The following is a 13959-nucleotide window of genomic DNA, read 5'->3' as shown; positions in this document are numbered from 1 at the left end:
TCCACACCTGACAGACAGACGGTCAGACGCACAGGTGACGTCCTGACGCGCAATATGTGTGAAATACAGCCAGTCAGTGTCCGGACGCAGGAGTTCTTTACAGATAAACTTTGTTTTCCCACGGACTGTATGGTTTTGCATTTATGCGCTTAGTGATAAACCTGATCGAAGTATTGATTGACAGAGATTAATGACGTGGCGCAGGCCGGTGAAGAGGAGGCGGGAGGGGTGGAGGGGGGAGGGGGGGAGGTCACAAAGTAAGTTAGGATCCCAGCGCTGCTGCTGCTGCTGCTGCTGCTGCTGCTGCTGCTGCAGACCAATGAGAGGAGCGAGGCTGCTGCTGGTGTGATAAGTTCACCAAGACCTGAGAGATTCAGAGAGTTCAGCTTCTGAATGATCCTGAATAATGTGACGGTGGTTGTGTTTTGTTTGTTTGTTTTTATCGGCGTACTAAAAAATGTCAGAGAGGCCATTTTAAAGATGACTGCAGCCTTAAAAGAGAGAAGAGAAGAGTTACATCAAGTAGAATTCACAAGAGAGAGAGGAGGGATTTTAAATAAGTAAAATATAAATACATAAATAAATAAATAAATAAATAAATAGCACATATCGTCTTGACTTGTGAAGCAGTTGGGTCACTTGTCAAATCAAATATCACTGAAATGTAGTGTAACGTAACGTGTAAGTAACTTTTTAACAATCCGGTTTCAGAAAAACTAAACTAAAATATAATAATAATAGAAAATAATAATAATGATAATAATAACAGCCCTATATTTATTTAATGTTGCATCATTTTGATAAATCACATTGTATCTATATCATCCTCTGTGTCTCATCTCTCGCTCACTAACTAACAGAAATAAATGAAGAGTCTCTGGTCGGCTCGTGCAGCTGATGGATGTTTGTACCGTCCGCCTCTTCTTCTGCTGCCTGTCCGCGTGTGTGTGTGTGTGTGTGTGTGTGTGTGTGTGTGTGTGTGTGTGTGTGTGTGTGTGTGTGTGTGTGTGACTGAACCGTGTGTAAGGAAATTTGAGAAGCGTTTTGAAACAGCTGCTCCAGTTCGGGGTTTCAACAGTCTTTTTAATTTTAATTTTAATATTTTTTTTTTTTTTTAGCTTGTTCAGAGATTCAGTTTGCGGAACAGGACAAAAATTAAGAAATGCGCAATTGAAAATAAAGAAATTAAGATATTTATAGTTAATATAATCCGTATTGTTACGTTTGTTCATTAAACATTAATTGTTTCTAATATTGTAGTCTAATATTCACGGTAAAAAAGGCAGATTCTGCCTTTAATTCACTGAAACAATGATCATCTAAATTAAAAATAAATGAAGCTTTTTAAAAATATATATAAAATATATATAGGCCAGTATTACAACCTACAGGCCTAAAGTCAAAACTCCGAATTAATTTGTAGTATAAACACTTTAGATAAATTAATTGTCCCCAAAAGCCTCTAAAAGATTTGTTTTTTTCGATTTTTCGTTTATTTTAAAATCTGAAACAAACCAGAAAATAAATTACATCATCATTTTCAAATGTAGTTCAATAGTCAGAGCTTGTTAATTTTTTAGGAATTAAAACAGAGAACACACACACACACACACACACACACACACACACACACACACACACACACAGGCCTTCTGTCCTACGACCCCAGAGTAAACAGACTGATCCAGATGTTTTTCCTGCAGATGTTTCAGATTAATTCACCAGATTTTTTATCGCACATACACATTTTTAAGGGCGCGAGGGGGTCGACAATGATCCTAACATGAGGCAGCGTGCACATTAAAACAACCGGAAGAAAACCATAACTGTGAATTATTTCTGTGAACCATGAAGCTCCACGGTTAAGCCGTTTCCCCTCCCTTAAAGTTCAGAAATTGATCGCCCGCGTTCGATATATTGATCATCGATCACTTCAATCTCACTCGGCGCAGTTTGCTAAACACGGAGGCGTTTGTGCGAGCTCGTCCCAGCGGTCAGGAACTGACCTGTAGCACGCGGCAGGAAAATGTTGGTTAAAAATACTAAATGTCAGCCGTGTTGTTTTATTATCTATCGAGCAGAGCGCCGTTAAAACTCTCAATAATAATGAGGTCGGTGTCGGCCTCTAATTTAGCTCCTTACGTTACAGGAGAGACGTGATTTCGATGATGAGGAGGAAAACAAACAATATGATATTTATTTAATTTATCTTTAAAAAAATGAGAAAATTCTACAGAGACAAAAATCTCATCTGAACGTGTTATTTTGGGTTTATTAATATTTCTGCAGACTCTGTTTCTGCCTCATTCAGCTGGTTTGGACCTTTTAAATCCCTGCTTGGATTCATGATAACACACACACGTGTAAATATAAAATATAGATTATAAATATGAGATGTAGATTTGAGTGTTACACGCAGAAACACAACACTGCCTGCACATTTCCTTCTATGTGTATTTACTTGAATCTCTGCAGAATGACAAGGCAGTTTTTTGTTTTTTTCATCCATCCATCATGCAGATGTTTGTGATTTTTTTTCAGTATTTCTACATAATTCACCCTGTCAGCAAAATGTCATTATTCATCTGAGAGAAAAGACTGATGAGTTGTGAGATACAGGTTAAAAAACAAAAGTGGAAGAGGGACCGGAACAGAGCAGGAAGAAAACAAACAATAAAAAACATTCATGAGGTTTCTGCTGAAGTGCTCTGCATGCATCATTAGAGGAGACTGCAGAGTACCAACACGTCTTATCTGCTAATCTGCTGCACAGCTAACATAACATATAGGATTGATTCAGTGTTTAAAGTAAAAAAAATTGTAAAAAATAAAAAAATATTGATTACAGTTTTGTTCTCTCTCTCTGTGGGATTAAGTCACATGCAGCTAAAAAAAAGTCTCATCTGTCAGAGATCTCAACGAAGACATTTACAGGATGAGGACGAAGAAAAATCATTTTCTGCACATTGACTGAACGTTGCTTTTAAACACATTATTCAAAAACAGATAAAGAATTATTACCTTTTATATTTCTCTATATTGGCTTTTGTGACCTCAATATATCTATATTTTTTTTAATAATCAGTTCCTTTTTTATTTGTTGAGCGTTAAATCTTCTGCTGAAGAAAGCAGGCTGTTGTCTGCCTCATTTCTTTTTGTAATAATTATTTTTTCTGCTCTAAATATTGAATACGCTGCTGACAGCGTGGGATTATTTTCAGAATACAGTGGAGTTAAAGTGAAATTCAGCTCTCGCAGAGTCATTATGAGAAGGTTTGTGTTTTAAAAGACGAATCAGCCTCATTGAAAATCTTTGTTTTACGGCAGCGAGCCCATCATTTGGAAAAAAAGCAGTTAAATCTGGAGTGTTTTTGTATAAAATCTGATGCCTAAAATATACAGATGTGAGTGTGGTACTGAACATTTACATCGCCGTAGTCTGGATTCTCCGCCCTGCTTCTGTTGCAGTTAACCGTATTGAGTTTTCGATGGAGGGATGCAGTGTGTGTGTCTTTTTTTTATTTTTTTTTAAATATGAAATAATGCAAGTTACCGTCATTAAAATCCAGACTTTATCATATAATGAGGGAATTTACATACAGTCTCTTTAACTCTCAGCAGCTTGTGATCATGCAAGAATAACAATACGTGTAAAGCTTGTTAAATTCAGGTAAAGCAATTTGTTAACACATGTTAAGGTGCAAAAACCATGTTGATTTAAACAACTCAACATTTTAATCTACCTGCTCGACACTTAAATACAAAACTAGGATATTCCCGTCATTGATTAAAACCTTCCCTCAGCGTTTAAGTCGAGAGTTTACAGTTTACAGCGAGACAACAACGAGATCGAGAAGGCCGATTTTCCTCTCTTATGTCTGAGTCATATTTTTCAGCATTCTGACGGTGACGTTTTCATTAATCATATCTCTTTATCAGCTGAAAATGCACCGGAGTACAACTTCTCCAGCATCCATATCCTCTCAGGCACCGGTTGCTAAGTAACAGAAGGAGAGATGTATTGAGACAGAAAAGTCAATCAATTCTCCTGTGATGTGTGTGTGTGTGTGTGTGTGTGTGTGTGTGTGTGTGTGTGTGTGTGTGTGTGTGTGTGTGTGTGTGTGTGTAAAGCACTGCCATGTTGTTTCTGCAGTTGAGTGTGCGTCTGTAAATAAAGTTTGGGAGAATATACAGTATGTTTTCAAAGCTAGGAGGGGATTTAAAAAATTGTGAAATAGCCCTTTATCTTCAGCCGCTTAAAGCCGCAGTATGTAACTTCCTGCCGAAAGCTAGTTGATGGTTGAGTCCCCTTTTTCCATCAATCCATCCATTCCTGCAACCGCTCGTCCTTCGCAGGGTCGCAGGGCGCTGGAGTCGATCCAAGCTAACATTGGACGAGTGGCGGGGTCCGCCAGTCTCGTGCCCAGATCGTCCAAATACCAATCAAAATCAATCACCAAATTGGCACTTTGGCGTCGGACCTGAAGCGTTAACCTAAAGCATTTCGAAAGAAACTCAAGAATCAGCTACTTTCACCAGAGTGACTTTAAAAGTTGCACTGTGTTGCTTTAATATGGAGACCAGCGTCGTCTTCAACCGTTTTATACCCAAAGGTCACGAGTCCCTTCACTCCTCCTGCAGGGATTATCCGCTTTACATCGCATCACTCAGGTGCAGTTTGAGGCTTATAAGGGAAACTCTTATCTCCACCATACAGAGGCATACAGTCAGCTGGAAGACCTTATGCTGCCCGTACCCAAAAGGGACATCATTGGACATCATTCGGTCGGAACCCTGGATCGAAAAACAAAAAAACGAAAACGACGCTGACCTCTCTGGACTTTGTTGTTTCTGTGTCTGCACAGAGTGGTTTCCTGCTCTGAGTGGAAACCAAATGGAAACTAGTTAATGCACAAAAAAGGGTGATTTTTATCTGTGTGTCGAGTTATGTGTTGTACAGCCTGCTGTCCTTCAAGATAAATAGAGAGAATGAAAAGCACAAATCAGCCTCTGTCAGCTCGGCTTTTCTAACTTCTGCATGAAAATATGTAGGATTTGGGGTTTTTTTTACGAAATGTTCGGTGTTTAAAGCTTCAGATGCTTTAGAAATTGACTACAACCACACAAAAATAATGAAAAAAAGACAAGTGAAAATGTACAGATTTACTTTAAACCAGCCTCTCCATGTCTGTTTCCCTCAGGTCTCCTACAGCAGGAGGCAGAGAAATATGCTGGTTTCATACACTCCATCGATTTTGCCCTCGAACAAAGACAGACTGAGAGAGAGAGAGAGGAGAGAGAGAGAGAGAGGAGGAGTGGGAGAAATGAGAGATGGATGAAGAGCACCGGCCACAACTGTAAATGTTCTTGTTTTATCTAAAGCACAGCCGATTCTGTTTGGCGATCCGAAAAGGAGATACGAGGCTGAGCATTTAATGTTCATCTAAAGGTTGTGTGTGTGTGTTTGTGTTTGTGTTTGTGTGTGTGTGTTTACTTCAGAGGGGAAAACACTCATCAAGCTGGCTTCGAGCTCCAAAACGCAGAAAAAGACGGCGTTTACTCTGCGGATGAGTGTGAAATAGAGCACGAAACAGAGAACAACAAGGAAGGAGAGGAAGAAGAAGAAGAAGAAGAGGAGGAGGATGAGAGGGAAGGGAAGAGAGAGAGAGAGAGAGGAGAGGAGAGGAGAGGAGAGAGTTGGGCTGGTGTTAAGGTGATTAGTCTGGTGGGTTGGCGATAGAGAGAGTTGATCAATAACCTATCGATCTCCCATTGCGAGTGTCAGGGGGGTAGTGGGAAAGAGAGGGAGGGTGAGAGAAAGGATAGGGAGGGAGTCGGTCCTGGCTTGACTTTTAAAAATCCTTTACTCTGCAGATGACAAATAACCCATTAGATTGCAGGAGAGCTGGAAAATCTGGAAATCCTTCCTGCTACACACACACACACACACACACACACACACACACACGAGATCACACACACAAACACAAACATACCTGTAATATTTCTCCCTCTCAAATAAGCGTGGTACAGACGATTCTTCAACCACGGCTGCATGCAAAAGAAAAAAATCATTTCTGTGAGTAGTGTGGAGGAACTATTGAGCTCAATGCAGTGAAGTTACTTAGCAGACCATTACTTCAAAGAATTCCTCTAGGCTGAAATATTCACTGAAGCAAGCCTCACTCGATACTCAACCCCGAAGCCTTTTAAAAATGTTCTGCAACGAGTCTATTAGAAACAGGTGACACATTTAAAACGCAGACAGAAGCAGGGAAAGAAACAAAAAGCCGCCAGTCTCCACCTAGTTTTCTGTGAATTTTTGGAGGCTGCAGGAAGACAAATGTTTTCCACATCCAACATCCAATATTCTGAGTTTGGAGCATTAAGCAGCAAAATGATATAAGATCTTGTGGAAATAATGAGATGATGACAAACATGACTATTAGCAATCCGGACCCTCGAGCCTCGGCAACAACGAGACTGAAAAATGAATGCTGAGAGAAAACTCTTTAAGAGAGAGAGCATATCTGTGTGCAGGTGGTATTAAAGTTTTGTATATTTTAAGGTTCAGTACTAGTTGTAGTTTATGATAATAATGAGGAAATTTGTCAGGAGCATTATTTTAAATTTAAGTTCAGACTAAGAATTACAATACAAACACAACACTTTGTGAAGGCACAGTCATGAAGATATCCCAGGGTCAATAAACACGTGCACTCATGCCTCCTCATGCTTGACACATTCGGCCATCTCCTGTATATTTTCATTTTATTTGAGTTGGTTTTATGAATACACACTAAAGTCTAGTTTTTATCTAAACTGTCAGTAGGAAACTCATTTGCTTCTACTTGTCATTCTGAAGTAAAAACTGATTGTGAAGTGTAACGGCTGTAGAAAAATGACACCATCCACGTATAGATCGGTTCCTTATAAACCTCACCTTCACAGCGTGTTTGCCGTTGTGCAGCCAAAACAGGAAGAGGCATTATTTACCCTGGTCACTATCCCCAGGTAACAGTGGATCCGCTGCAATAACTGTGGAAACTCTACACTGCAAAAGAGAAAGAAGCCTGCTGAGGGAGGCGAAGAGGGACAGAAACCGCAACAAAAGCATTCACTTGATGGAGAGCACAACCATATTGATATGTGATCATCCTTACTACCTGTACCTGGACATGAGACGTTCAAAACCGGCATTCTTTCCACTAGATCAGTAAATAACAAAACTTGCCAACTTGTTAATATAACCAGGTGTTTGACTTTGCCCTTTCATAGCACTGATTTCACGGTTTCTAGGTCAAATTTGGATTAATACGGTTGTTTTTTGCTTTGGTCAGTAGCCAGGCTGCCATGTTGCTAACGTCTTTGCAACAGCGGTGCCGACAGTAATACGACTGGGGAAACACCTGGAAGGGGCAAAGTTGAAACGTTGAACGTCTCTGTTTTGCAGTTCCCCTCCCTTCTCTCTACGTCACCACACTTCTACGACTCCTGTTTTTTGTTTGTTTTGGGCTTTTTTTCGACCCAGCTCTATTTGCCTCTTCCTTTTTCTTCAAGCGTTTTCTCATTGCTTCGCCAATTTGGTAGCACCATGCATCACCGGGAGCACTGGAACTGGTCGCTTTCCCTGTTCTGTCGTTGCAGGTGTAGGTAGCAGAACAGGAGGATCCTGCTCTCTGACAAAAGCAAAACAACCCCAACCTCTCTGGACTCAGTTGTTCTGTTTCTAAACAGGACAAAAAATGCTTACAGCAGCTTAAAGGGCTGGATGATATGGCCTTAAAATAAGAATAATTAGATATTTTTAAACTCTGAATATTTACAGTAATGTGGATATAATGGTTAGGTAGAGCGGTCTGGTCAGTTCGGTGACTTTACTGTAATGCAGCCTTTAAAAACAAGAAAAGACAACACTTATATAACGATATCCAAAATCTAAAGCTATATATCACGATGACAATATAATATAGATATATGGCCGAGCCCTAAGTTAACTATAATAACATCTGTGCAGGTGTCTTTGTTATATGTGTCACTAGGGAAGAGGTCATGGTGTTACAAGGTTTGTCGCTCCCCGGTGTAATCCGGACCTCGCAGGGTGGGGGTCAGAGTTTAGCGGGGAGAGGTGAAGGGTCACTCGGTCCTGGAAAATACCACAGACCCCAAAGGACGGATGTCAGGGTAATAGAGAAGAGGATGGTTATTGAACAAGCCATCATTTTTATTGTCAGCTCCCATATACCGGAAGTCTTTCACTACAGCAGGTGGGGTTAAAGGACTGGGTGCCGGTGCGTGATGTGTCTGCATCAAAATAAAAACTCGGCACTTTTCCTGCCATGAATCACCGCCGTGCTCCGATTTCTCTTTGCGGAGGCTCGGAGATTTGAAGGCGGAGAATGATGGATTTCTCTTGCATTGGGGCTCAGCTCTCAAACAGCCATTATCATTACAGATCCTGCTGACTTCAGGGCTCATTTGGACAAATGGAGAGCTTTTTTGATATTTGAGCGAAGCCATGTAGAAGAGTGCCTAATGGCCAAAACACAAGCCTCTTTGTCCAGTCCTCTCTCTCAGCCACACTCAGCTCTGCCATTCCTCATTCCACTTTAATTTCCTCGTCTTCCTCTCGTTTCTCCTCCTCCAGCTGCATGGCTCTCTCCTTCTTATGTCCTTGTCTCCCATGTGCCACTGCTCCCCCCGCATTCCTCCCTTCTACCTGCTCAGAGAGCACCTCCCCCACCCCCGGCGTCCCCGCTGCCATGCAGTCTCTCAAATTAATGTAGAGATATTGACAAGTGATGGGCCTGGGAGGCATACATCATCAGGAGGGAGGGGAGAAAATGGACAGAGGGGTCTCCCTATCATCCACCCTACAGCAGCTTGCTTGGCTAGTTGTCTGTGGCTGCCCAGCCGAATTCAACCGAAGTTGAATCTCGGAAGTCCTCCATCAGGTAACTTACTTTGTCTATGACTCAGAGGCAGCAAGATGAAGAAACTGGGTGATGTTTCTATCATTTCATGTCAAGGGTAAAGGATTTTATTCCGTGGGTGATATAGGGGTCAGAAGCAATGAAATTTGGGCATCGAACACTGAATTACCTGCATTCAGAAGGATGTTTATGCACCAATTTTGTGCCTTTTCGGCATCAATGTATGATTTATGTAACAGAAATGTCATCAAATCTAAAATGGTCATACTGCTGTTGAGGTCATACCGCCACCACCTACTTTACCAGGTGCATTGTTGCACCTAAGAGTTGCGATCTAGTGGATTGTCAAAATAAAAGTCCTATGCTTCTTTCATGTTCTTCTTGGGGGTGGACAAATGCACGTCCTAAATATTGAGAGGGATGTGTCCCCTGCATCCCTCCCTAAATCTACACCCATGACTGCTTCACACACACACACACACACACACCTTTACAAAAAGGTGTATAAACATTTCATACACCAGCCTCCGACACTTTGTCCTATGTAAACTGGATAAGGTGCTGCTAACAATGTACAAAGGGCCAGTTGGTCAATACGCCAATTACATAGATGAGGGTATGGAAAGGGCAAATGATAGCCAATCAGTGAAGTGCTTTTACTGTCTTCCAGCAAGAGCTGACCTCCTGACCCCGTTTGATGACCCTCAGGCCAAAGGTCAACTCTCCTGGGGGTCAGAGGGCACTGCTACGCTGCTGGCCACAGAGGCGTTGCCACGGTAACGGCACTGGCCGAAGAAAGGCTAGGTGTGGCGTTCAGGAGGCGAGCGGTCACTCTGCCTGTGAGCGGTGACGTGACGTCACTCGACTTGGTTAAGCTGAACATTTTTCCAGGCAGGGCTGTGGCATCGTGTCCGACCACATACAGCAAACAATCCCAATGTGATTTCATGCAAACTGCAAGACATGATCAAAAGATCTGTCTTTTCTTCTGTCGTGTAAATAAAACACAATTATCCAGTGATTCAATGCATTTAATTACATTTACTCAAGTACTGTAGTACAATTTTTATTTCTTTTATTTATGCTACTTTGTATTTCACAAAATGATCATGCTTTCATAATTTATTTTGCAGCTTACCTTTTAAATTGGATTGCACCTACAAAACTGCACGATCAGTTTATAAAATATGATGCATTGTTACAAACTAAACTACAGAAGCTACAGGAAGCAATTCAAATTAGCTCCACCTTGAACAACTACAACATCAAAGTACTGATAATCAATTACATATCAACACATCAACTATAATAATGAATAGTATAACACTCTGCATTACGAGTCATTTTAATATTTATACTTTAAGCACATTGTGTTGCTCATACTTCTGTACTTTTTACTTGAGTACATTTTTGAATGCAGTGTTTTTACTTGTAATGGAGTATTTCTATACTTTATTAGAGCTATTTTTACTCAATTAAATGATTGTAATACTTCTTCTGCCCCTGTGCATTAGTATTAACAATATAATAATTTTGTATGTGTTAATATATCAGTCACAGGGGCCAATTTTCTTTTTTCAGAATGATTACTTTCAGTGTTGATATGTTGATATTTGATTCTATATATTTTGCAGCTTTACATATGTGTCATTTTTAATGCAGGACGTTTACTTTAAGTATTTTTTTTAATTGTGGTATTGATTTTCCTATAAATAAAGTTTCTGAGTACTTATTCCACCACAGCGTTCATCACAACCTTTGAATATAAGACACACTTGACCATTTTATCTATCTATATAAACATGCTGTTGTACCTTTCATAACAGCACATCACCGACTATTTGGTGCTGTGTTGCACCATCTTGTGGTTGGTTGCATCCCCAGTCTAACTCTGTTTATTAATTCATTCTCACAGTTGTTTTCCTCCATCTTTCTTTTATGTCTTCTGCCTGTTTTAACTTGGAAAACAAACCGCTCTTCAACTGCAAATTATGAGTTGCTGAACTAACAACACACACACGCACACACAGGAGAGGTCTATAAAATGTGACTGTGTTAACAGATTATTAACTAACACAAACTAAAGACTCTGACACTCCATGGACACGTTGAAATACCACGGCCGACACACAAATGATTTACATCCTGGTACACCAAAACACCAAAACAATCAAAACACTATTTACCTGAAGGCACTGTGCACTGCTGCAGGAATGAACCTGCACCAGGAATGAACCGGGTCATACGGGTCACACTGACAGTTGTTGACTCCCGGCAGTTACCAAACAGCTTGGTTACTTACTTTGAGTGGCAGAATGTAACTAGTACATTTACTCAAGTGCTGTACTTAAGTACAATGTTTAGGTTACTTACTTGAGTTTCTTTAGAAAATAAATGCTGCATCAGAGTAAATAAATATAGCAAATATATGTACAAATTACTTGTACTTTTGGTACTTAAGTACATTTAATATCAGTAATTTCACTTTTACCAAACTAATGTTATGACATGATATCTTTACTTTTACTCAAGTATGACTTGGGCACTTTATACAACACTGCTTACTTCACTCAGTTAAGATCACGTAAGAGACATACAGGTTGAAGATGAGGAGCACGGTGTGCTTGAGTATGTGTGTGTTGCAGAGGGGGTGGTTCACGTGGGAGTAGGCGTGTGTGCGTGCAGAAGTGTGCGTGCGTAAAGGTGTGCACTCACCGGTGACACAGATGAGAGAGAGTCAGGGTTGGGTGGTAGCCGTAATTTTTGTTGACCGCTTCTCATTCATTACCCTTTTTATCTGTTTAATTCGTTGGTCTCGTTTTCCATTCATCCATCTTTGCTGCGCTGTGATAGCTCTGTGCTGTTTGTTCACAATAAATGCACCAAAAGCATATTTGGATCTCAGCGTATCTGTCATCATAACCTTATACTCTCAGCGGCTAAAAGGTTTGTGTTGGAAGCCGCAACATATCAGCTCAGGGTTTTCATGTCTGTCACTTCTGCCCAGCTGACGTGAAGGAGGGAAACATCTATTTCATTGTGTTGCTACCAAACATAGACATCTACTGCATACGCAGGTTATGGAGCTGTCAGCAGTACATGTTAGGAGTTATATGTGAAGCAATAAAGTATTACGTAGCTAAACTTATAAACAACACCGTAAATCAGAGACAAGCTAGTTTGCATCTAACAAGCACCACAAAACATGAAGGTGCAGTGCAGTCAAGTGGGGCGTTGAAGTGAAGCTGTTGTTCCTGAGCAGCTGCCAGTTTACCCTCCACAGTCAAGTCAGATAGCTAACACACCACAACCATGGATGTATGTAGGTTTCAAACTCCTAGTCAAGGCTCTTGCCTTTCAGGTGGAGACAATCCTGCATTTAATTACTGTAGCTCAGCTGATCAAACTGTTTTTCAGGCTGTAACTTCTTTCATAACCTGTTATTTGATATAATTTCATTCATAATTCAAGCAATGCAATTTAGCTCCCAGCCTTTGTTCAACTTTAGCTCTCAGCCTTTAGTGAACCAATGCATTTCATCTCCCACTTTTCCAACTATTAATATAGTCTTTTCAACTCTTCAATCCCTTCATACTTATTAGACCCTTTCTTACGCTCCTTCAGCAGCTTCTCCAAACAAATAAATTCCGGCAATTCACTTCAGCGTCCACTGAAGAGGACGCTGCACTGACCTACATTCCCTGGATATTCGGTCTAACATTATCCATAATAACAACACCAACCATCCACAACCCTAATCATATCCTTAAACTAGGTCAGACTTGTTTTGTTCCATATGGGGAGGTGAGACCCCAAAAGGGGCCTATAAAATGTGACTGTGTTGACAGATTATTAACTGACACAAACTAAAGACTCTGACACTCCATGGACGCGTTGAAATACCACAGCCGAAACACAAATGATCTACATCCTGGTACACCAAAACAACAGCACAATCAAAACACCATTTTACCTGAAGGCACTGTGCACTGCTGCAGGAATGAACCGGTTCATACCGGTCACACTTACTTTGAGTGGCAGAATGTAACTAAGTACATTTACTCAAGTACTGTACTGTACAAGTGACACAAAGGACTTGACATAGTGGTGTAACAGTGTATAGGTGTTGTATGTTTGTATACTACAGCTGCAGGTCAAGTACCAGCACATTCAGCTGACATCCATCGTTGGTAATATTTAACACTTTATTAATTCCTCTTGTTTGTTTAACCCTTGTGCCCTCCTCAAATTTTGCACCCTTATGACACCTTCGTGGCAAAAATGTACACGCTCAGAAAAACTGCTACAAAATCATCATACGTCAATATTTTTTTCTACTTTTTTTTTCATAAATCACTTAAATAACTTCCCCCTTATTCAAAACTACCAAACATTCAATAGTTTTCAGGATTTTAACCCCTTAAATGCCAGTTTAATTATTTGAATTATTTCATTTTTTGTTACAAAAAAACACAAAAAATGATTTTCCATAAAATAAATAGTAGGGAGATGGGGCTTTGGTGGTGATTAGAGTCTTGGATATGTCAAAGATTAGCAGCAAAATTGATTTCATTGCATTAGTATTTTTTATTTAGTGTCAAATACTCCCTCTGGACACCTTCGTGGCCAAAAATGCCCCATTGACTGCCATTCAAACCACATGTTTTAATCTCACTGCCATTACAGTATAAAACCATGCATTATCTAATGTCAGCATTTCATTTTGAAGAAAAGTAGTGATATTTGACATTTTTACTGTATTCCACCAGATTCAACCATTTTCCTATTGTAGGCCGAGGCATGAAATTCTTGTATTTTTGCCAGTTATATTATGGAGCCGTGTGACTACCAAGGGGCCCCAAGAGTGATTTTTTTTTGTGTGTGTGTGTGTGTGTGTGTGTGTGTGTGTGTGTGTGTGTGCCTTTGCCTTTTCCAGCCAATTTAAACTGTCATTCCAGCCATTATTGTTTCAGCAAACTGAACTCTCCTTTCACTGTAAATATGGTTCTACAAAACAAGACACTCG

This window comes from Pagrus pagrus, assembly GCF_965226575.1.
Source record: "Pagrus pagrus genome assembly, chromosome: 12".
NCBI classification, from domain to species: Eukaryota; Metazoa; Chordata; class Actinopteri; order Spariformes; family Sparidae; genus Pagrus; species Pagrus pagrus.
The sequence above is the reverse complement of the archived record's forward strand: the minus strand, read 5'-3'. Positions refer to the sequence as shown.